General features: G+C 41.4%; 1 long non-coding RNA gene across 1 annotated transcript in view; it reads right to left on the bottom strand.

Moving 5' to 3' along the window:
- The window catches only part of LOC148323700 (uncharacterized), a 56190-nt gene that overhangs the window by 26134 nt on the left and 9350 nt on the right, over positions 1-20706 (bottom strand). The window contains exon 3 of the long non-coding RNA XR_015846435.1: positions 7518-7701. This is a non-coding gene — a long non-coding RNA (uncharacterized LOC148323700). The remainder of the gene's footprint in view (positions 1-7517; positions 7702-20706) is intronic.

Below are 20706 nucleotides of genomic sequence, written 5' to 3'. Positions count from 1 at the left end.
GTCCTCAGAGTGGCTGGAGTCAAGCTGCTGGGTCTGACAGGGGGCCGAGTGGCGTAATTGGATCAGGGGCGCAGCAAGTCGCCTGCTTGAACCCCCGCCCGCGTGCCCCCCACTTTTCTTCAGGACTGTCACAGCTGTCACATGTCATCCCCCTGCACTGCTGTCACCCCGGGAGGTTAGTGCGCGACTCCCCAACCCCTCTCGCACCCATGCAAATGTCCACTTAGCAGATGAATGGCGCCACAATATTAGGCGCATTCTTCATGCCTTTATGCAAAAGTAAAATCGATGTCATTGGAGAATTTCATGGAAATAAAGTCGGCATTTATGCGGAGGCGAAAGAGCGAAACCGCGTGTAGAAAAATAAAGAAATAAAGTGGAAATGGTTTGGTTCAGCTTATTATAATGGGGCGAAAAGAAGGCTGGGGAAAAACAAACAAAAGGAGTTGAGGATTAGATGATATTGCGAGGAAGCAAACAAAGCTCTGCGATAACATACAGTAATGAAAAACCTTATCTCAATTTTGTCTGCGGACTCAATAGAAGAGTATTTATTGATGGGCTGACCTCCGCGTCTTGCTAAACATTTCTTTCGTGCCCCTTAAGACAGGCACAATGCGAGAAAGCATGTACAGCATTTTAATATTCTTTAAAAAAAAACAAAAAAAACATCATAATCTCATTAATCTGCTGTTTTCAACAATGTACAAGAGATTATAGGAGGAATTTCCACAGCGAAGCCTGCATGCTGTCGAAAAAAAGAGCCAATAATGTACATCATGATCTGTCAGCTGTTAATCTAGCGAGCGTCCGTCTGAGACCTCTTTTCTAAAAAGTACGGCTTTATTCAAATCCCAACTATCTGAGGGCCTCAATCATTGTCACCACTTCCCGACTTCACAGAACGCGCCGGATTAAAAACGTGGTTGACCATAAAATAAAAAAAATAAAAAAGGGATCCATATGTAAATTTCCAGCAACAATTAGACGCCGTTGTCTGTGATGTTATCCTGCGAGAGTCACACTGCCGTCCGTTTTCACACTCGTAATCAAATTAAAAAGCTTAGTATCGACATGATTGGATTATCACTGATACATGGACAATTCCTTTTAGTTTGAAGAGGGGGTTGGTGGGAGGGGAGGGGATGAGGGGGGGGAATAATAGCTTCAATTCCAGCGCATTGCATGGATTAACTTGCTATTGTTGAGTCCCACTGGGTGAAGAGCTGGTTTTCTACTGTCCTACTATTACGACATGTTTACACAAATCCAGCCGATTGTCTCTCGTTAAACTTTGCTCCATGACGACATGGGATTGCATCGGAAGCGCCGGCCTGCTCGCCATACACACACACACACACACACATACATAAGCAATACGAGGCGAAGCGCAACAACAGACAAGTGCAACACACCGAGGCTGAGGCCCAATCATTGTTTTCGCGATCTCGCCGAGCCACGCCTCCTTCTGGGACTGCGCGTTCACCTCGGCCGCCTCAACGGTTGAGCGGGCGCAAGGATGTGCTTAACAAATGGAGAGGACGGCGGGCCCAACTTCCAGGCGGTCACGGGCCCGTGCTAAGTGATCTGTATTCCCTGAGAATCCGCTGCGCCTTAACCCTGTGAAATTAAGGACACTTGCCGAAAGCCGCCTCTGACCCCCAACATAATGCAAAATTCAAAAAGCGCCATGCATCAGTGTCCGTGTGATATGTAAGCAAGGAAAGGAGGCGGGGTAATAACCGACCCGAGCGCCGTTAGAAAATGTCTGGGAATGTTGTGCGGAATTCTGATTAAGACCTACAGCAAGAGGCAGACTGGAACTCAGACGTACTCAAACTGCGGTTCTCACGCCCCTTGGCGGTCCGTGAGATGTAACTTAAGTGCCTGCAAAATTGTTTGCAATGAACTAGAGTAGATCAGATCATGAATAAAAGGGGAAAACCAAGAAATTAAAATTGCTGCGGAATTATTTCAATTCTTCAAATGTCAAGTAGCATCCTGAAGTGTGGAAGGAGTCGGCAAAAATATACGATAACTGTTAATTTGAGAATTTTACAGTGAAAAATTCCAAATTATTACAGCATTTTCGAAGTGAACTCAAAAGTTTTGAAGTTAGAATGGTTTGACTCTCTGAAATGTAGGAGCAGCACGTACAGTAAAACATGTAAAACCTCTCATATAAAAATTTGCAGACAATGAGCCGAACATTTTCAAATTTGAATAATCGAGTGGAGAATTGCGGGTTGGAATTTTTTTTTGCTCACATTACGGTGAGTTGAAAAGCGCCCTCGCCTCATACTCAAGTATATGAAGAATAAAACTAAATGTGCACACAATCAGATGGGATGGCGACTTGATTTGTAGTTTTGTGTTGTGTCTATGACTTACCGTCGCTCGCAAATAATTGATGGTGGCCGCTGTGAGGCAGTTAAGCGTTTAAAGAAGGCGCTGTGAAGTAAAGATTGGCAGGTGAAAGTGAGGCTTGCAGCCTGACCTGCACACGAGACCTCCTCGTTGGCGACTCATAATCACTACTCTGAGGGAGTCATGTGAGCTGCTAAAAGGATGCCAAAGTCATTATGGGAGTGCTTCAAACTCCACTTAAAGATCACTTTATAGCCTATTACCTTCACTGTATTTATAGGACACGCAGCCCCCAACCCCCCCAATCACCCGGCAGCTTTTTGGTTTTGTAATATATTTGCTGGTGGCATGTCAGGTGTCCATCTACTGTGTTAAAAGTAAACCACGTTATCACTGAAGAAAAAAAAATACCACACTGGCATTCAGGTTGACTTGAATAAGTAAAAAAAAAAAAAAAAAATGGACTCCATTTTGGAGATCACTTCGTAGAAAAACACTCATTTGTTTCACCAATTATACCAAAGCAAAACCTATATTTTACAATATTTCTAAAAGAAAACGTCGCAAGGCTGTTCTTACGTCCAGTAGGTGGCGTCATCATCGAAGGAATAAGCGTACTCACAGAAGAGACGCTAACGTTCCCGCGTATTGCTAGCAGAAAATTGTATTCCAACACAAACGTTCCACAGTTCACTCCTGTGACGAAGCCACCGCCATTAGCAAGTTCAGCTAACAAGCTACGAACGTGGCTAGCTGCGGGTAACGAGCACTGTGGCTTGGCTTGGAACATTGATTAGTTTTCGCTTACTAGCCGTTAGCAACCACGGCAAAGGAGAGCATTATCACACCGATAGATTAGAAAACTCAGCAGTCCGTTCTTAAAATGTCTTTTTTCCTAGCAATATGTCATCACGTGGGTCCGCCCCAAAAAATCTGTCACGTAACTGTACCACAATCACTTCAATATTTATCTCACCAATATCAATCATTTGTGAATTTGTTTTTGGAATATTCCTCACACCTTTTATAAATCCTAAAAGCCGAGAATATTTGAATCTGTCTGGTGGCATGAAAATGCTGCGCCAACGTCACGTAGAACATGACCTGGTCCCCTGGCAGGGGACACTTGCATTACTGGAGACAGCCACAAGCCCCCCCGAGGGTCAAACAGCATCTGCGTGAGCGCTTCGGCGTGATGTGACGTGGAGCCGGGGCGATGGCGTGCAAATAAAGAAAGAGATTTTTTTTTTTTTTAAAGCTTTTACCGCATATCTGAGATAAGATCATGCTTCATATCGTATAATAAAATGGTGAGAACGCAAGAACGTCTTCCATTTATGAGTTTCAATCCATATTGAACAATCACTCCCAATTCAAGATTATTTTCCTGTTTCCTGCCCTGTGTGAGTCCAGCACATTGCACAAATGTCTCGCCAACAAAGAATTACAATCAATTAGAAATACACAAATGCCTTTGCTTCCAACAATGCCGAGCTATTTCCTCTGACATTTTGCACTTATAGTCCTGAATAACATTTGATGAGTTTGGAGGAACATTGGAATATTAGACACTGGACAGCGTTTATTTTACAGTATAAGTCACTCCTTGTTTATCGGGGGGGGGGGGTTATATTCCAGAGATGAAACTTTACAAACGGCTGCATGTTTAATATATTATTTATATATAATTTAAAGATGTATGCATAATACAATAAAAATCATGCACGAGATGCAGGTATTATTTATCATTTAACCAATAGGAGATTAACAAAAGTCAACTCAAATTGGAAAAATCGGTTTTGAGTTGACAAACCAAATTGAATCGTTACATTTAAAAATCGTTGCATGTATCGAATCGCATTCATGTATCGACAGATGCACCCCAAGTATTTATATTTAGTATAGATCAGATTGATTTTGGTTGCTTTGAATTTAATTAACTTGGATAAATAATTTAGCCTTTGGAGACATTTTACATGTTGTTGCATATTAATAAACATGACAAAAGACACAGCCGTACCATATTCAATTCAATTATAATCTCAGTGAATTCAACTGACTCGAAACATTAGATTTGAAAATCGTTACATCCTTGAATAGTATCATATGTATGAAGAAAAATTGAAGAAAAAAAAAAAACATACTCGGGAAGAGTACCATGAAAAAAAAATACTCGCATAATAAATCATAATCACAATATCAGGTGGAAAAAAAAAAATCCCAATGAGATTATTTATCTAAATTGTTGCATTGCTACGTAATTGTTATTCATGATTGGTGTTCTCCTTTTAAAAATGATGTCACCGAAGCAGTTACAAGTGTCGGCTCACCATTACAGCTTGTCCTCTAAGCCAAGTTGCTGACATTGTTGCGGGATGGGAGTGTGCTAAGCATGTCACACTTGACTCTTTGCACATCACTGTAAACAAATTAGTAATGGCACACGTTTGCACTGTGGGGGCCCAGGTATGCACCGAAAGATAGGCATCCTCCATACAAATATGGAAACCAAGTGTCCCCTTATTCCACATGTAATAAGCGGCTGGCGAGATATCGGCCTAGCTGTCGGCGCGCTGATAGACCCGTGCAGCAGTAATAAGAAATCACCCAGAATGTGTCAGGGCCAGATAAGTGAACATGTTGTGTGTCTACAAGAGATAGATTGACACTAAACAGGTAGCGGGCAGGCCGCATCGAATTGACTTTGCAGCCGCAGTTGCCGCTCTCACAGTGGAGTGGAGTGGATGAGGGGCTTACAGGGTGGCCATGGGAAAAGCAGAAGATTAGTGCCGACGTCTCTGCCACATCAATTAGAACCCGCGGCTCGGGCCGGAAAGGAATCCCCAGCAATGTCTCTTGGAGGCCGTCCGGCGCAAACCGGTTGTGTCGGAGGTCATGCTCGCGAGGAAGCGGCCGGCCCGGGCCCTCCCGGCGCGCCTCCTTTTTGTGGGCTGGTGGTTACAGACTCCCCCGTGGAGGCAGGTGCCACAGAGAGTTTCACGACAAATGATCGGATGTGTCCGTCGCGGCGGCCACGTGGCCCGGCGCGGTTGGGGCACGCTGGGGTAGGAGCGCCCCGCTGTTGTCCTCTGTTGTCATATTGTTTCATTGAGCTGTGCTCCACCGTCAGCTTGCTACATCTCCAGAGTTTCCACACACGGCCAGCATGCAGTTTAAAAGTTCGTTTATTCATGCTGCGTATTGTGAGCATGAACCGAATACAATCGTACCTTGATTTATGGGACTTCATTTACTTGCATATAATACAAATATTCCCAATTGAAAATAGCCCCTATGAAACAACCACCATTTTTGTCATGATTTTAATAAAGAAAATTATCACCCAGGCAAGGATTAGCCAGTTATGAAAAATAAATTACATAAATAAATACACACATATATATATATATATATATATATATATATATACACTCTTAAAGAATAACTCATACAATCCGCTAAACCTAAAACCTTCACAAAAAGTACAGTAGTGCCTCATTGTGAGCTAACACGAGCACACAAATGCGCGTCAAGTCGTGTTGGCCACCAGGCCAGAGCGGCATGAGGCCATCACAGAGAGTTAGGGTGCCTCTCTGCCTCCGTGTTGTTGCAGAACCGGACAGAAACCCCCCCCCCCGAACCACCACCGCTCACCACAATACATCCAGATCGGCATCCTTCCCGGTGGGGGGCCGACATCAGACATTAAGTGTTGTGCACTTCGATAGCCCCAACACCTCCGCGCCGGTCTTCAACTCTTAACATGATCCCTTCATGAGTCCACAAACGTTCACAAAGCGCCACATTCTATTTGCCGATACCTCTGCCGAGCACAAACCAAAATGTTGTGCTTTTGTATTTGTTTGGTTCCTTTCTCACTAAAAAAAACTTTCTTTTAATTTAATATCATTTAAATTGGCACTGTGAAAAATTCACTTGTAAGTCAAGGTATCACTGCATTGAAAAATATAAAATTGTTTATCTCATGAATGAGCAAATAATTAGGGTCGAACCTGACAAGAATTCAAATCGAAATGAAATCCCGAGGCTGTCGAAAGTCTCGTCTAAAAATCTCATGAAATTTCCATCATGCTGTGGAGCCGAGTGAGAGCGGCAATAAATTGCAAAGTGACAAAATGAAACGAGGTAGGAGGCTCCTGCTCGGTGCCAATTATTCACTCCTTAGATGTAGCCATTCATATGCCCGCCCGCTTACGTCAGGGCTCGTCTGGTCCACAGTGGGTCTGTCACACAAACACGCGCACGAGCACGGACGGACGGACGGACGGACGGGTCCAGGGCGGCGTTTAGAACAACAAAGTGCAGTTTGAGTACCCGGCCAATCACAAGAATGCCACCGCTTCCTGCCTTTCATGCCGCACTCCGTTTTCTCATCAATTATTAATCAAAGTCCCGTTTTGAAAGTCCAACTCAAAGGCATGTCTGCCACACTGAAGTGTGTGTTTTTTTTATTTTTTTTTATAGATATATTTTTTGCATGGTCGCCTTTTTCATGGTTTCATTTACGATGCTCTTATGTGTTTGTGATGAGGTGCTATTATGTGCATCTTTGCGATAAAGGACACGCATCATGAGCATGACTTACGACAGTTTAGGTGGATGTTTTTTTTTTTTGTTTTTTTCATTTATCCAAGATCCTTTTCAAAATATCTTGAAACATGCAAGTATAATAAGAATATTTTTTATTTATATATAGTCATGTGTCAATTTGGATTCTCGACATTGTTTATAGTTATTAGAGATATTACATAAAGAGCATGACAGTTTTTTTTTTTAATCCAATGTTGATTCTGATCAATGGCAGATAAAAATTCAGATTCATCCACAAATTCATTCAAAAATATATATATTGGAAAATTTTAAACTCAGTTTGACAGAACGTCAAAGATGATGATTTGCAGGACAAGCTCCGAGAGCCTAGTTCGACACTGGCTGACTAAATCAACACTTTAAATCATCATTGAACCATGACTACGAAGGGAAATCTGCCTCACATTCTCCATTTTTCTTTTTTTTTTTTTTTAATGGAAAATGCAATGAATAGCGATGACTGCAGTTTCACCTCAATTCACCCGTTCGATAAAAAATTCATCTATTGTTTGGGGCGAAACGCCAACACCTCTACGCACCTTTTATTGGGAGACAAATTGAAGCGTGTGCCGAGAGCGGGCCGGGTGGCCGACACGGGGAATCTATTTAGCCATCCCATTCCGGGCCGGAGCGGCCAACGGATGCCTTCAAAGGCGGCGGCAACAATGTGAGTGACATCGGGTCACGGAGCCTCTTCACAGCCACCTGGCTGATAGAATCTTTCTGTGGGAAGAGAGAAGGGACGTGTGAAGCACTGCTTTTTGCCACGGCTATATCTGATGATTGATGGCTCGGCGGCCGGTGTGAATCTGCCCTTTTTAAATAATTTATGTTGCCCGTCGCTATGGACAAGTACTTTATAACGGGGTTGTTATTTTTCCATTGACTGCAGGGATCAATACTTTAAAGACATGACATAGACCACTAATGAAGTACTTAAATGGCTCTCTGGAGTGCAAACACTTGCGGTGTTTACGCCAAGATAAGAGTGAAAAAAAGCTTTATTGCTCCTCTTTGTAAAGTTAGACTTTATCGGACACAACTTGCGCGACATAAGTCAAATACGGCATTTAAAGTGTGGGCAACATCCAAAATACGGCAGAAATAAATATAAAAAATGTTCATTTATCATTTATATTTGTGAATAAAAAAAAGATGCAAACTATGCTGTTTTATATAATATAAAATAAAAAAATGTGCTTGAAAAGCAAATTGAGGTTCCGCTTTTTTAACACTGACTTTGGTTCCGATCATGGATAGATGAATATTCTCAACATATTTGCAATGAATATCATATTGGAATAAAAGTAAATTACCAGCAAAGCTATTGGTCATTTAAAATAAAAAAAAAATAAAAAAGTAATGCAAGACCTGAAAATAAATAATTGTATAAAATTTTGCAGCGCCATGCGTTTATTCCCCCTCCTTACAAAAGTGACAAATTATCTCGACAATGGTGTTTGAATTCTTATTAAAGTTGATTAATTCTCATCATTAGTTGATCACACAACAGCTCATAAAATACACTAAATTGATTTCTTTGCTGTGATTAATATGCGAAACACTTGAATTAACATCAATAAATCAATTTGAGAATCAATGACATGATCGTGTTTAAATACAGAGCTAATAGTGTCCATTAAGTCGTGGCGCGCCCGTGATCATACATCATTTGGTGGGGCCAAGACAAGGAGCAGAGGATCATCCTTAAATGATCACAATTCGATTTATGATGTTGTTGAATTTTACCGATATCAACACTATTTTAAGTTAAATCTGGACAGGTTGAGGAGGTCCGAATAGCCAAAGCCACACAGATGAAAGCTCTTCCTCGCTGGAACAAACATCTGAAAATACTCGACGAGAAAAAAGGAAGCCCGTACAAGTCGCAACACTCAAAACTCAAGATGTTTCATTCCACTCAGCCCGCTCCGGCACGAACAAGACCAGCATGAAAAAGCAGTCAAGGCCTCCTCTTGCCTTTACAAGGCTGCGGCGGCGCCGTCCTCAAGCAGTCTATTGTGCGGATCAGTCAACGGAGTTATCGTGACAATCTTGGTGAAGAATTACACCTCTTCCGTTGTGAGCTTTGGCTCTGTACGCGCTCATTAATAAATATAGAACGTGTCATGGCTGTCTGATCGGGCAGACGCCAAACTTGCGGGCTTTGGCCACCAGGGGGGGGGTATGATACAGACAGACTTGGTAAGATGCTGTAATATCAGTCATTTTTGCAGAGGATAAAGACAGAGTTTGTAGTCGCCATCACACTGATTGAGTGAGACAAACAACTTTAACGAGCCCCCCCCCCCCTCCAAATAAAAAGCATGTTGGTTTAACACCTCCATACTACAAAAACATTTTGGGGCAAGCAGTGAGAGGAATTGTGTGGAAAGTGGAGCAGATCATCGGCTTAAGTCAGGCGTGGGCAAAATACGGCCCGGGGGCCACATGCGGCCCGTTAGACGTTTTAATCCGGCCCGCCGAACTTGAAAAAAAATTAAATGAATAAACCTTGTTAATGTTTTATTTTCTAAATACTGTGGGTTTTCAAAGACATCTATTTTACTGCTTTTGTTCACTTTCCTTTAAAATTGAATTAATTTTTTTCTCCGATAAAGTGAGCTTACCAAAACCCTCCATGCATCTTTTTTTTGGACGTACGCTATTTTTTTTTAAATAAAATTATGAACGGGACATTGAATAAGCATCACTCTCAGCCGTGCTTTCAACTGATGTCAACTAACAAACTTCCAATGATGATTAGCCGTGACATTTTTCTGAACAATTTAAAATGTACCAACATATGTGCTTTTCCTTCAGTTAACCCTGATAACAAGCGTTAAATTCACTAAGAGTCAAATAAAATGCAAAATTAGCGAGGGGCATTAATTATCGCTTTCATCCGCTCGCTATTTCCAAACTGGGCTTTAATGAAATGTGCTGTAATGGAGATTGCTCTCGGGGAGAGCGAGACGTTTATGAGTGGCCAGGAGTACGGCAGCTGCCTTTCCCCCTTGAGAGATAGAAATTTATGCCGTATACCCCGCTGATTGTTGAGAAGGTAAAGAACCAATAGCGGCATGTTGGGAGGTTTAATTTAAAGTGTGTTTCTCACTAGGCTGCTCACAACACTTAATTAAACTCTGCCGTTTTGGCAATGACAAATGCTGCCGCGCTGGCGGAAGCTGGGCTGCTGTGACTGAGAGGCTTTTGTAATTTCTCTCATGTGCAGCGATGGCCACATCCAGGTCACAAACTGTAGAATTAAAAGAACTAAACAAGATTTAGACTTCGGGGGAGGGGGGGGGGCTGTGGTGGAGTCATTTCTTTGTCTGCAATCAGTCTACATTTTCATCCTTCTCATTTTTTTCTTTTTTTTTTTTGTGCGAGGTTTTGTCGTAGATTTATGAGCGTCTGCGCCTACGGTTTTCTACCCTCATTGCCTTTCACGCGGACTTTTTCCTAAGGCACTTGTCCGCTTGATGGAGGCTTCAACATTTTACTGAAGAAATCATGAATAAAACGAATAGCGGGCACCTGTGCTGAATATTACGACTTCATAACAGAAGTGATCTTTGCATGACTATTGAGTTGTTTCCAGCGAAGGGGGCACCGAGTGCATGCGCAAAATATGAGAGGGGGGGGGGGGGGGGGGGGGAACTTACTGGAAGTGCTGCGCGCAAAAACACGCGGCTCGAGCCAGGCAAGGAAGTGACAGGCAGTGACTAATAGCTTTGTTTCTGTGGGGAGAAATCCAATTCATGCCAAACATGCCTTATTTTGTTTCTGTAATGGTATGGCTAGTGCGCATTTCACGAGATCCACTTAAAAGTAGAGCCCGGGTCGCTCGCGTCCACCAGCGAGCCTTACCTGATGCTGTTATGAAGGCGCACAACTCTGTTATACTACCAGGAAATAACCACACAAGATGCCTGCGAGGCATAAACAGGAGCTGGAGCATTGCATTCAATGATGTAGTCCACTTGTGCCTTTTTTTTTTTTTTTTTTAAAGATCTCAGTTCTTATATCCGTTTTTTATTACAAGAGTGAATTATATTATGTCTTTTTCTTTTTTACCTGACATGTCAATCTGTTTGTGCAATTTTAATACAGCAGGTGCTGCTATAAAAAATGCTTCATTTTAGTCAGTTGGTAGGTTTTATTTAGTCATATATTTATATATTTATATATATATATATATATTTGCTTTTGTTATTTTAAATAGTGTCGAGATATGCAGTCCACATTAAATTGTTTCTGGAACATGAAAAGTTCAAGTGATAATTTATGTTGTACTCTGACATGTGATTTATATTCGCGCCGCACTTGCTTGATCGAATTTTATGAAGTTATCTTAGTAAAGGCTTAAAAGACTGCAAACCAAAGGGCCTTATTTTTGTGCCCAGAGCAAGTCGAGCATCAAGCGCAGTCTGAATGTGCATAAGACTCGACGAAGAAATGGGCGTGTGAGCCCCGTTGTGGGACTGAACGCAACCGATTTGATAAAATCACAATTAGATTAGTTTTCAAATAATCCAACTGCCACTGACGAGTATATTTGTCAAGTAGATTTTTCAATGAGTATGAATGAAACTATTTTATATTAGAATATTTTTTTTTTACAACTGCATTTTTATTTTTAGATTCCATTCCAAAAAAAAAAAAAAAAGGATTCTCTCTTCAGTAAAACCTAGCATGGAAAATGTCACATTTGTCGTGTTTTATTTAAAGGGGTTGCAAACAGCTCCTATGCATTTTGTCGCGTAAATGCCAGCGACACACGGCGGCATCGGTTGGAGTTAACAGTGCAGCACTTTTGTGTTCACGAGCACAAATCATTAATCATGAGCCCGGCCATATTCTTGTAGTGCCTGTGCTTTCATTACGGGGCCTAATTAAACAGTTCTGTGAACTGGAATCTCAGATTCCTCTGTTACAGATTATCATTAATTACGCTGAAAGTGCTCAGAGATGTTGGACTCAATTATATTGTGCTCAACCCTGGCAGTGGCGTGATTCATTGTTGGGAGCGCGCCACAGCCGTGGTGTCTCTGGTTATCACCCACCTCCACTTTTGTAAATTGGGCTCTGCCAGCCAACAAACTAAGAATTATGTGCTGCTTTTTTTTTCATTACAAACATGTTGGAGGGGCCCAGACCAATTAAGGCTGGGATATTTGGTGTGGAGTGATGAGGCAGGCACTGGTGCACGGAGATGGGGGTGCGTTGGGGGGTCGGTGGAGAGCGACGGTGGCAATGAGCTCACCATGCACAAGTCGTGGCTTTATTACCACGCCCGGTTGTATCCCTCCCACATAAGGAACTGACTGATTATGCGGCGGATTCATCCTCAATATCCCAAAGTTGTCATTATTGTAACAGTAAAATTGGAATTTGGACTTAATATCGTGTCGGCGGGAAGCAGTGGATGTACAGTACACGGATTCCATTGGCTTGGAGGTTTAAATTGAGATTTCTATGAGAGCGCATATTGCTTGGAGGAAAGTGTCAACTTTTCATCATGTTTGTGTATGACAAGTAGGTTGGGAAGCGGCGAAACAACGTGAATATTACTTCTCCAGACCGATGCGGGATGTCTCTTCCAATGAAACAGTGCGTGAATGAGATTATTGGCCGTCTTTTTCCGAGGGTCACACAACGGAGACGATATTTCGAATCAAGAGAGGAAGTAGCGACGTAAGCTGGAGCTTTAGCCTTTTTGCGCAATTTCGTCGGCCACACTTTTAATATATATGAAAATCAGCTTTTAGCATTGTGCATGCGTCTTTTATTTCGCCCCGAGGAAGATTTCAGTATCGTCAAGACCGAGGATGTTTTGATTAACAACAAATTCTAAATTCTTGTTTTTCGTTAAGTCCCTAAAACTGCCGTCGTCGCCGTGAATCCCTTTTCCAGAGAGAAGAAATTCTGGTGACAGAATCCTTTTGGTGACACAAGCAGCAGCTCATTGAAAATGTAATACACTCCTTCCAAGTCACAGGTCAGCTGGCAATCTGAATTTTAAAAGGATTGTGAATAATATTCAGTTTTATTTTCCAAATGAACTTTGTGGCCTCCATCACAAATCCAATATATGTCTTAATCTTCCGGGCTCTTGAAGTCCACCGCACCGGAACAAGGCCTTTGACTCCTCAACTTAATAAGGAAATCACTTGTTTTCTCATCCATCCTCCCAAGAAACTGACAAAGAAGTAACGCTTTTTTTTTTCCCCCCCAAAAGTAATTGATTGAAGCATACAATTTGTGCGACTTCTGAATTTTGGCCTGTTTTATTGCCGCGTCACCTCAGAACAGATTCTGTATATTTTCACAGCATAGGTTGGATTAATTTCTAGCTCACACTTAAATAGCAAAACATGTTAATTGTTGTGTTGATTTTCAGCTGTGTACAAATATTAAAACGAGTTTTTTGGGTGTTGCTGTGAACTAAACATAGTTGACAACAGCAGGGAATTTAAGCAATAATTACGCACTAACCTTTTCAGAAGAGATTTCTGGACATGTCGCATCCTACGACTGTGGAAATGAAAACATCCAATGACCAATCAGTATCCACTCACATTAGCATAGTATTATAAGGCCCAGCGCCCCAAAACATGTCATGGAGATCCTCCCCTATTTATCCGGAAATAGCCGCTTAACTTTGAGTGACACTAATTCTTACTACATGAAGCTGTAGAAGCGCCTTCACTTCCCCCTTCTGTCTCTGTCAGAAAATTACAACAGACAAGAGTTTGTGATGTCGCCAGTGTGCAAATTCCTTTATTCTGTCAGATTACGCCATTTGATATGACGTCGCCTGGCACGCCTGCCAAAAAGAAGGGGGAGCGCAATGGGGATCATCACTCGGACTGATCCGTACGCCCTGCGCACTGTCATCTCCTCCGACTGTACAAGTCAACACAAATAAAAGTGAGGAGGCAAAAGGCGTAATGGCTGGGAGAGCGCCCGGCTCATGGTGGCCATTACTTGTATTCAAATCTCACAGATGACATGATGTGAAAAATGAGCCTGCGTCTTGTCAGGTGCCCATTAGTGAGATAGCACATTATCTCCCCTTTTTCACATTGAATCTCCTCCCCTGCATGTGGCGGCAGATGCTGCCGACGACTCACTCACTTTTATGGGCTCTTGACTGCCATAGTCTTTTAAATGCAAGGGGGTGGGGGGGGGGGAGGGGTGCCGCGCCAGGCAGGGATGACGTATCGCTGTCAGTGCTCTTTACTTCTCTGACAGCTGCTTTCACTGGATCACTCTTTGCTCGAAAACGGGCAGCTAATGTCTAGTGAAATCAATCAGCAAGTCATCTGCTAATTAATGTTTTGAAAATGAAAATAAATAAATATATATATATATATATATATATATATAATTTATTTATTTTCAATTTTTTTTTTTTTGTTATGATTTAACTGATGTTGACATGATTTTGTTTGTTTCCTTGTGGTCTCATTTAATATACCTAGATCTTGAGCCATGCGGCTAATACAACGGTGCAGCTATTCCGTGGATTTTTCTTTCACCACTAGGGGCGCTCTATAGTTCAGAAAATACGCAAAATAAATCTTGATTTATTTTTTTTTTTCCTGAGTCTGTTCTGTTTCAATTAGCCGTGTTAAAAGGCACTGTTTTAACGATCCGTTTATGTACCTTTATGTGCATTCACAGTACAAAATCGTTCTGTACATGCAGTAAACAACACATTTTTTTCAACATAGAACACTGCAGCTACAGCTTTATATAAATATTTTTTTTCCCCAAAAGAGTTGCCGTGGCTTATATACAGCTACTTCAAAAAATATCATTCCATCCATCATCTATTCAGTTAAATGATATCTAGACATACCATTGCTAATTAATGATTGCTTTGAGGGGGGACGCCACAGTTGTCAGAAAATAGTCTACATGCCCTCTCCAAAGGGCTTGGCGCCAACAAGAGACTTTAAGTGAGTCGACAACGAGAAATACATGGAAAGGGAGAGCTAGCGAGCAATGTTCAGGGGTTGTGCTCAGTGGCACGGAGTCTTGGCTTCTTTCAGGCATGAGCGTGAACCACAGCCGCCTGGTTCAATCTAATCTCTGCCGCGAAACAACAAGCCTGAGGGATGTCTCCGCAGGCCCCCTCCACCCTGCACAACATCATAAGGAGCGCCACTCAGGAGGGGCTTAGATCTACCGTACAGATGTCAGGAGTGCGTTTTTGATTTTACAACAAGTCCTCGGTTTCCGTCGGTGTTGCTCGCCCGTTTGGATCTCTCTCCCCGCTCTTCTGCGCCTGTCACTTTTCCCTTAGTCCACACTCACTAAACTCGGTCCCTCGTGGCTGTGTCCGATTGCGGTCCTGAGACTGGTGAACAACAGAGCTGCACGCACCGCCGTCACCGAGCAAAATGGAAAGGGGAAGGGAGAGCGGAGGTGCAATTACATGTCACAGTGAACAGGAGCTAAACTTTGCTGCGGAAATAAATGACTCACCATGGGAATTTGCTGCTTCGACGGAACTGCGAATCCAAAGCGACCAATCGCCCAACGTTGAAATACCGAGGGAGCGTTCAAATAATGATCTTGTATGCACCCCGGGTTTGGAGAACCCCACGTTCTGCTTCATTCAAATCTCGCTAGCTAGCTTGAAAATCCCAGAATCTGAATTCACGCCGTAACTACGCCAACCACATGAATCCGAAGCATGATCGTGCTAATCACCTGACACACCTGATTTCCCCGATACGTCCCTCAACTCGTGTGGCAACGGCTTGCAATCTGTTTGTTTAGAGTCGTCACGACGCAAGCCAAGGCATGTGGCAACACGGCCCGAACGCTACTGCAAGATGTCACCAGCTGCACATGAGATGATGAATTACAATCGTATGTTAATGAGCCAGAGAAGGGCCTTGTTTACACGGAGTACACGGCTTGGACTCTTTTCTCATATCGAGCTTACGGCTTCGTGCACACGCGCAGGGATAGATCACCGTTTGCAACACTAATTAACTTTTTTTTTTTTTCCTCTCTTAAATTGTATCTTCACTAAGATGTTTGACGAACAAAAACACATTTCCAATAAAATAGTCTTGTCTTTAAAGAGACATTAGTAAAGTTTGTTCATGCGTTGCTAATGACTTTATTTCAATCTGTTATCTTGCCTTTTCTGCTGGGGGAAAAAAAAAATGTGTGTGTGTGTGCGAGTGAACATGTGCAGCGAGCAAACAGCTACAGGAGCAGTAACAAGCTCAATACTAATGTAAGTACCTTTTTATTTCCCCAGCCACTCCGTGTTGGATGTGCAAAGTGTGTTTGTCCCGCAAACTTACTAATGACCATCAAATCCTTATATTGCTTTTGTATTGATTTACTCATCCACAGGTGGATCTATCGCCGGTACTTGTGGTATTAATTGTCACTTACGGGCGTATCGCACTAAAATCCATGATGTGGAGCTTCTTATCTCAATGAGGGTGGATTTGAGAGTGATGACTTGGTTTTAGAGTTGGCAACGTCACAAATTCTCATTCCAGTGTGTCATAAAAAAAAATAAAAAATACATTCAAGCTCTACATACAAAAGATAAATCTCATTTGAAGATGACGGTGGCTTTTGCAAGAAAGAGTAACTTCAAAATGGTGAAATGACGCGACAAAAATTGTCTTAAAAAAAAAATTAATAGATAAAAAAAATTTACACGCTCCTGCTGTACAAAATGCCTAAATAAGAAGGAAAAAGCCTGCTCGAAAAAAAGCCTGCTCGAACATGGAAAAAAGAAGAAGAAGCATTTTAGACATTGGAAGGTGTGCGTTGATTTTCATATAACATCAGGACTTTTTTTTTTTTAAAAGAAAAATAATTTTATTTTTTACCACCAATTGAGTTGAACATGTAACATGTCATAAAAGTTCTGACATTATCTTGATTGCATTTTTCTTTTTTTAATACAGTGTATGACAAAAATGTGACATTTGAACAGAGGCGTGTAAACTTTTTATATCCAATTACTTCTTTTTTATACCATAAGAACTTTTAATTAATACACTATTGTCATCACTGGATGACTTCATTGTTGTTTCTTTTTAAATTCTAATAATACGTCTCAAAAACCACTTGTGTCTTTTTTTTATCCATCAAATTTAAAAAAGCAAAAAAATAATAGAAGCAAAGACAGTAAACAAAAATTGCAGTATCAAGTTTTAAACTACCTCTAATGAAGTCGGCACAATGTGGTTGTGATGTATCAAATAAGTGAATATGCAGCCATTTGGATGAGAAAAGCAATATAAAGACAGGAATATATGAAATACGAGGAATGAGAGTCGAGAGTAAACAGAAACAGCGCAAGTAGCGAAAAACTATGCTAAGACTAAATTGCTTCGACACCGCAGATGCGCTTTTGGCAGCGGCAATATTCTTCTGATACGCTGTTAAGTTTTAATAGGAAGCCTCAGCTCAAATATGAGCCGACAAACACGGCAAGACAAACACAGACTCTCGGCGGCAATGAAATATACACTATCAAATAGACCTGTACCTTTTGGAAGGCGCTGGGTGGGTGACGCCAAAGCGCAGAACAAACACAATTTTGATATAGCTTTGAGGCGATAACGCCGCCTGACAAACGCGCAGAGATTCGCAGGCAAGGAAAAAAAAAAAAAAAACGCAACCTGCGATTCTCGCGCGGGATGCACACGTGTGCTCGTGCCCACCTGTAGCAGATTGAAATCACGGATTTTAGCCGTACTTGTTTGAAGAAAATGAGTGGATTCAGGATCAACAGACTTTGCGGTGGAATTTAAGTCTGTTTGAGGATTATGACTTCTTCATCCAGTACAAAGCCTGCAGAGAGCTGCAAGCCAGCCCTCAGAGGCCCGGCTCACTTTTGCAATGCACACACACAGATGTGCAGGTGATAAAACGCACGAGGGGCAGCAGCGTTTCGAGGGCAGTGCTTCAAAATAAATGGGGGAATGGAAAACTTTTTCGGTTTTTGGAGATAGGAACAGAAGTCATTCAATGTTATGGTGAAAAAAAAGCAAAGATAGCTAAATCAACGGTCTACTGTAAATGAAAGGTCCTCAAAATGAAAACACAATATGGAGACTTCAAACGCAAATATCTGTTTTTGGGTAGATAAAATGAAAAAAAAAAAAATTTTTTTTTAAAACTTTCCATAGATTTGTTACTCAAAAGTATCTTGCGCTGTGTGAATGAAAACTTTTGAGTTTGAACAAATAAACGTGCAATTTAAAAACCTGTGAGATGACGTTAACTGCATAAGCTTTGCATTTGACCCCATTGACTTAGATTGCGCACACACAATCACACACACACCCCCCCCCCCCCACACACACACACACACGCATGCCAGTAGTCACACATCAGCGGCAGTGACAAATAATTCGAGGAACCCAAAAAATAAAAATGTTGCGAGCGCATCATAATCGTTAAATTTAGAATTACATTTCAAAAACGAACAAAGTAAAAGAAAAATACATTTTAAATAATTTAGCAGAAAAACGAGAAAAACAAAACAAAACATGCGGCGGTAGAGCTTCAGGTGGCAGACCGCCGATTTAGACACCAACTCGGATGGTACACAAGGCCTTATAGCATGCGAGCCTGAGCGAGTGTGACCCTTGACACTCTCACGCTCTTCATCATCTCGCAAAAAAAAAAAAAAAAAAAAAATCTTCAGGGTCAACCGTCCGCATGAGATGACGAGGGCGACGGCGGCGGGCAAATGGAGCAGCGGACGAAGCGGAGCGAGAGGAAGGAGCTTCTCCTGCAGGCTGGCGCAGCGGGAGCGCGGACTAACTATAAGCACATCAATGACTACCTCGCACAGCAAGGACACCTTCCTTCACTTTGAAAAGAAAATAAATTAAACAACAAAGGGGGACGCTGACATTCATGGCCAGTTCAGTTTACTGCACAAAATAGATGGCAGTTGAAGTTCCCAGGCAAACACCAACAAACATTTTCGAACGGTTTTAAATAAGAAAAATTGCACTCCACTGTCTTCAACTTACCGGCAAGATACACTAATAAAATAATTAAGCGAATAGAAAGATTTAAACAGTGTGTGTATCAATCTAATTTAATGGGCATTGTGCTACTCCTTTGGGCGTGAGCACATTTGCCACCAGGGGGCAGTAGAATACATACACAGATAGATTTGATTGTGAAAAAGTAAAGGCGCAATAATTGATCAATTAACAGGCAAGTAATCAATTATAAAATGAAATAATAATTATTTTTTATAATCAAGAAATCATTTATAGACCTACTTCATCTTCTCCAAAGTAAATTTTGTCCGATTTCTTAAGTCCAAACTGATTGTGTTGAATCAAAAGGAAACATTTTTACAATTTTTTTCTTTCTTTTTTTTTTTTTTACATTTTATGAATCAAACTAATACCTGGATCATAATTTGTCTTTGTGCATTTCCTGCAATGGCAATGAGAACTAATGTAAGTTAAACGGGAAATTAAAAGGGATGGAAATTAAACATGTTTATAAATCATAATCAAATCCACATCTTGTTGTGTAGTGCACTGCAAGCACTCAAAATTTAGATTGCATCTCAAGACAACAAAATTAGCCAAGCGAGGACTCGGGTTTCCAAAGTCCGTAAGTCTTGTGGATTCTTACCCTTCACCCCCACCCCCCCCCTCATCCCCCAGGCCTAAACCTGGACACAAGCGGGTAGCCATCTTTGTACTTCTCCATGCATCACACACATATAATCAATAATAGAAAAATATACACTTGGAAAGGCCGTAGCGGCGCTGGCTACAAGCGGCAATGACGAATGATTTTGTGCCACTTATGACAGCGAGGTGCATGCAGTGAAGGGAGTGGAAGGCCTTTTTAATAGTGCAAGGAGAGAATTAAATCAAAGGCAGGAGGGCCTCCTCTGGAAGGGAGAGACGCTGCATCGCTCTGCTCTAAATCACAGCTCTTCTTAAGCCCTTTGCCATTTTTCTACATTATACAGAGAAACCTGTCACCGCTGTCTACGGCAAAGTTTACAAATCATGATTTATCCGGGACGCAATCTCGAAACACCTGTATGCGAGAAAATAAGCATCTCCCGCTGCATTATTTGTGGGCCACAAAGTTTTCCTTTGAGTTCTGGAAGAACTGCACATTTTGCAGGTACACTCATCAGCCTCAACAATCCTAACTTTTATTTTCCTTGCATTAGTCTTTAAAAAGGACGGGTTTTATTTCTAAATCATCTAATTGCGATTTATTATTACCCAATATTGCGATTAGTTTTCCATGGTCCTCTTCTTTTGTATTTTTTTTAACACACTCAAGGAATTAATTCATCTGTATTACAACAAACGGTGTTGTAGGGTACGCTTACGCTATGATAAAGGCAAATGAACCATGAATTAAACCAAAAAAAGACACTGTTTGGCTACTAGAATTTGAGTTACTTACAAAACACTTGGATTCACAGTCTGTTAAGAGTTCACTACATCAACTTGACAAAATTCAACCAAAGAAGTGTGGCATGAACAAGAGTCAGTAAATCACGTCAGATAACAAGATTAATACAAACAAATATGTGCCTTCAATGCTTCAATTTCCCGAAACAATGACATGTAACTATGGACTGCATTTCTTAAGCACTGAACAATATAAATTAGTATATAATATTCATATTATGTATAAAATAAAAAAATAAATAAATAAATAAATAAATAA

This window comes from Idiotropiscis lumnitzeri, chromosome 14 (assembly GCF_059441095.1).
Source record: "Idiotropiscis lumnitzeri isolate Australia: NSW breed Sydney's pygmy pipehorse chromosome 14, RoL_Ilum_1.0, whole genome shotgun sequence".
Lineage (NCBI taxonomy): Eukaryota > Metazoa > Chordata > Actinopteri > Syngnathiformes > Syngnathidae > Idiotropiscis > Idiotropiscis lumnitzeri.
This window is presented reverse-complemented; position numbering and strand designations above follow the sequence as displayed.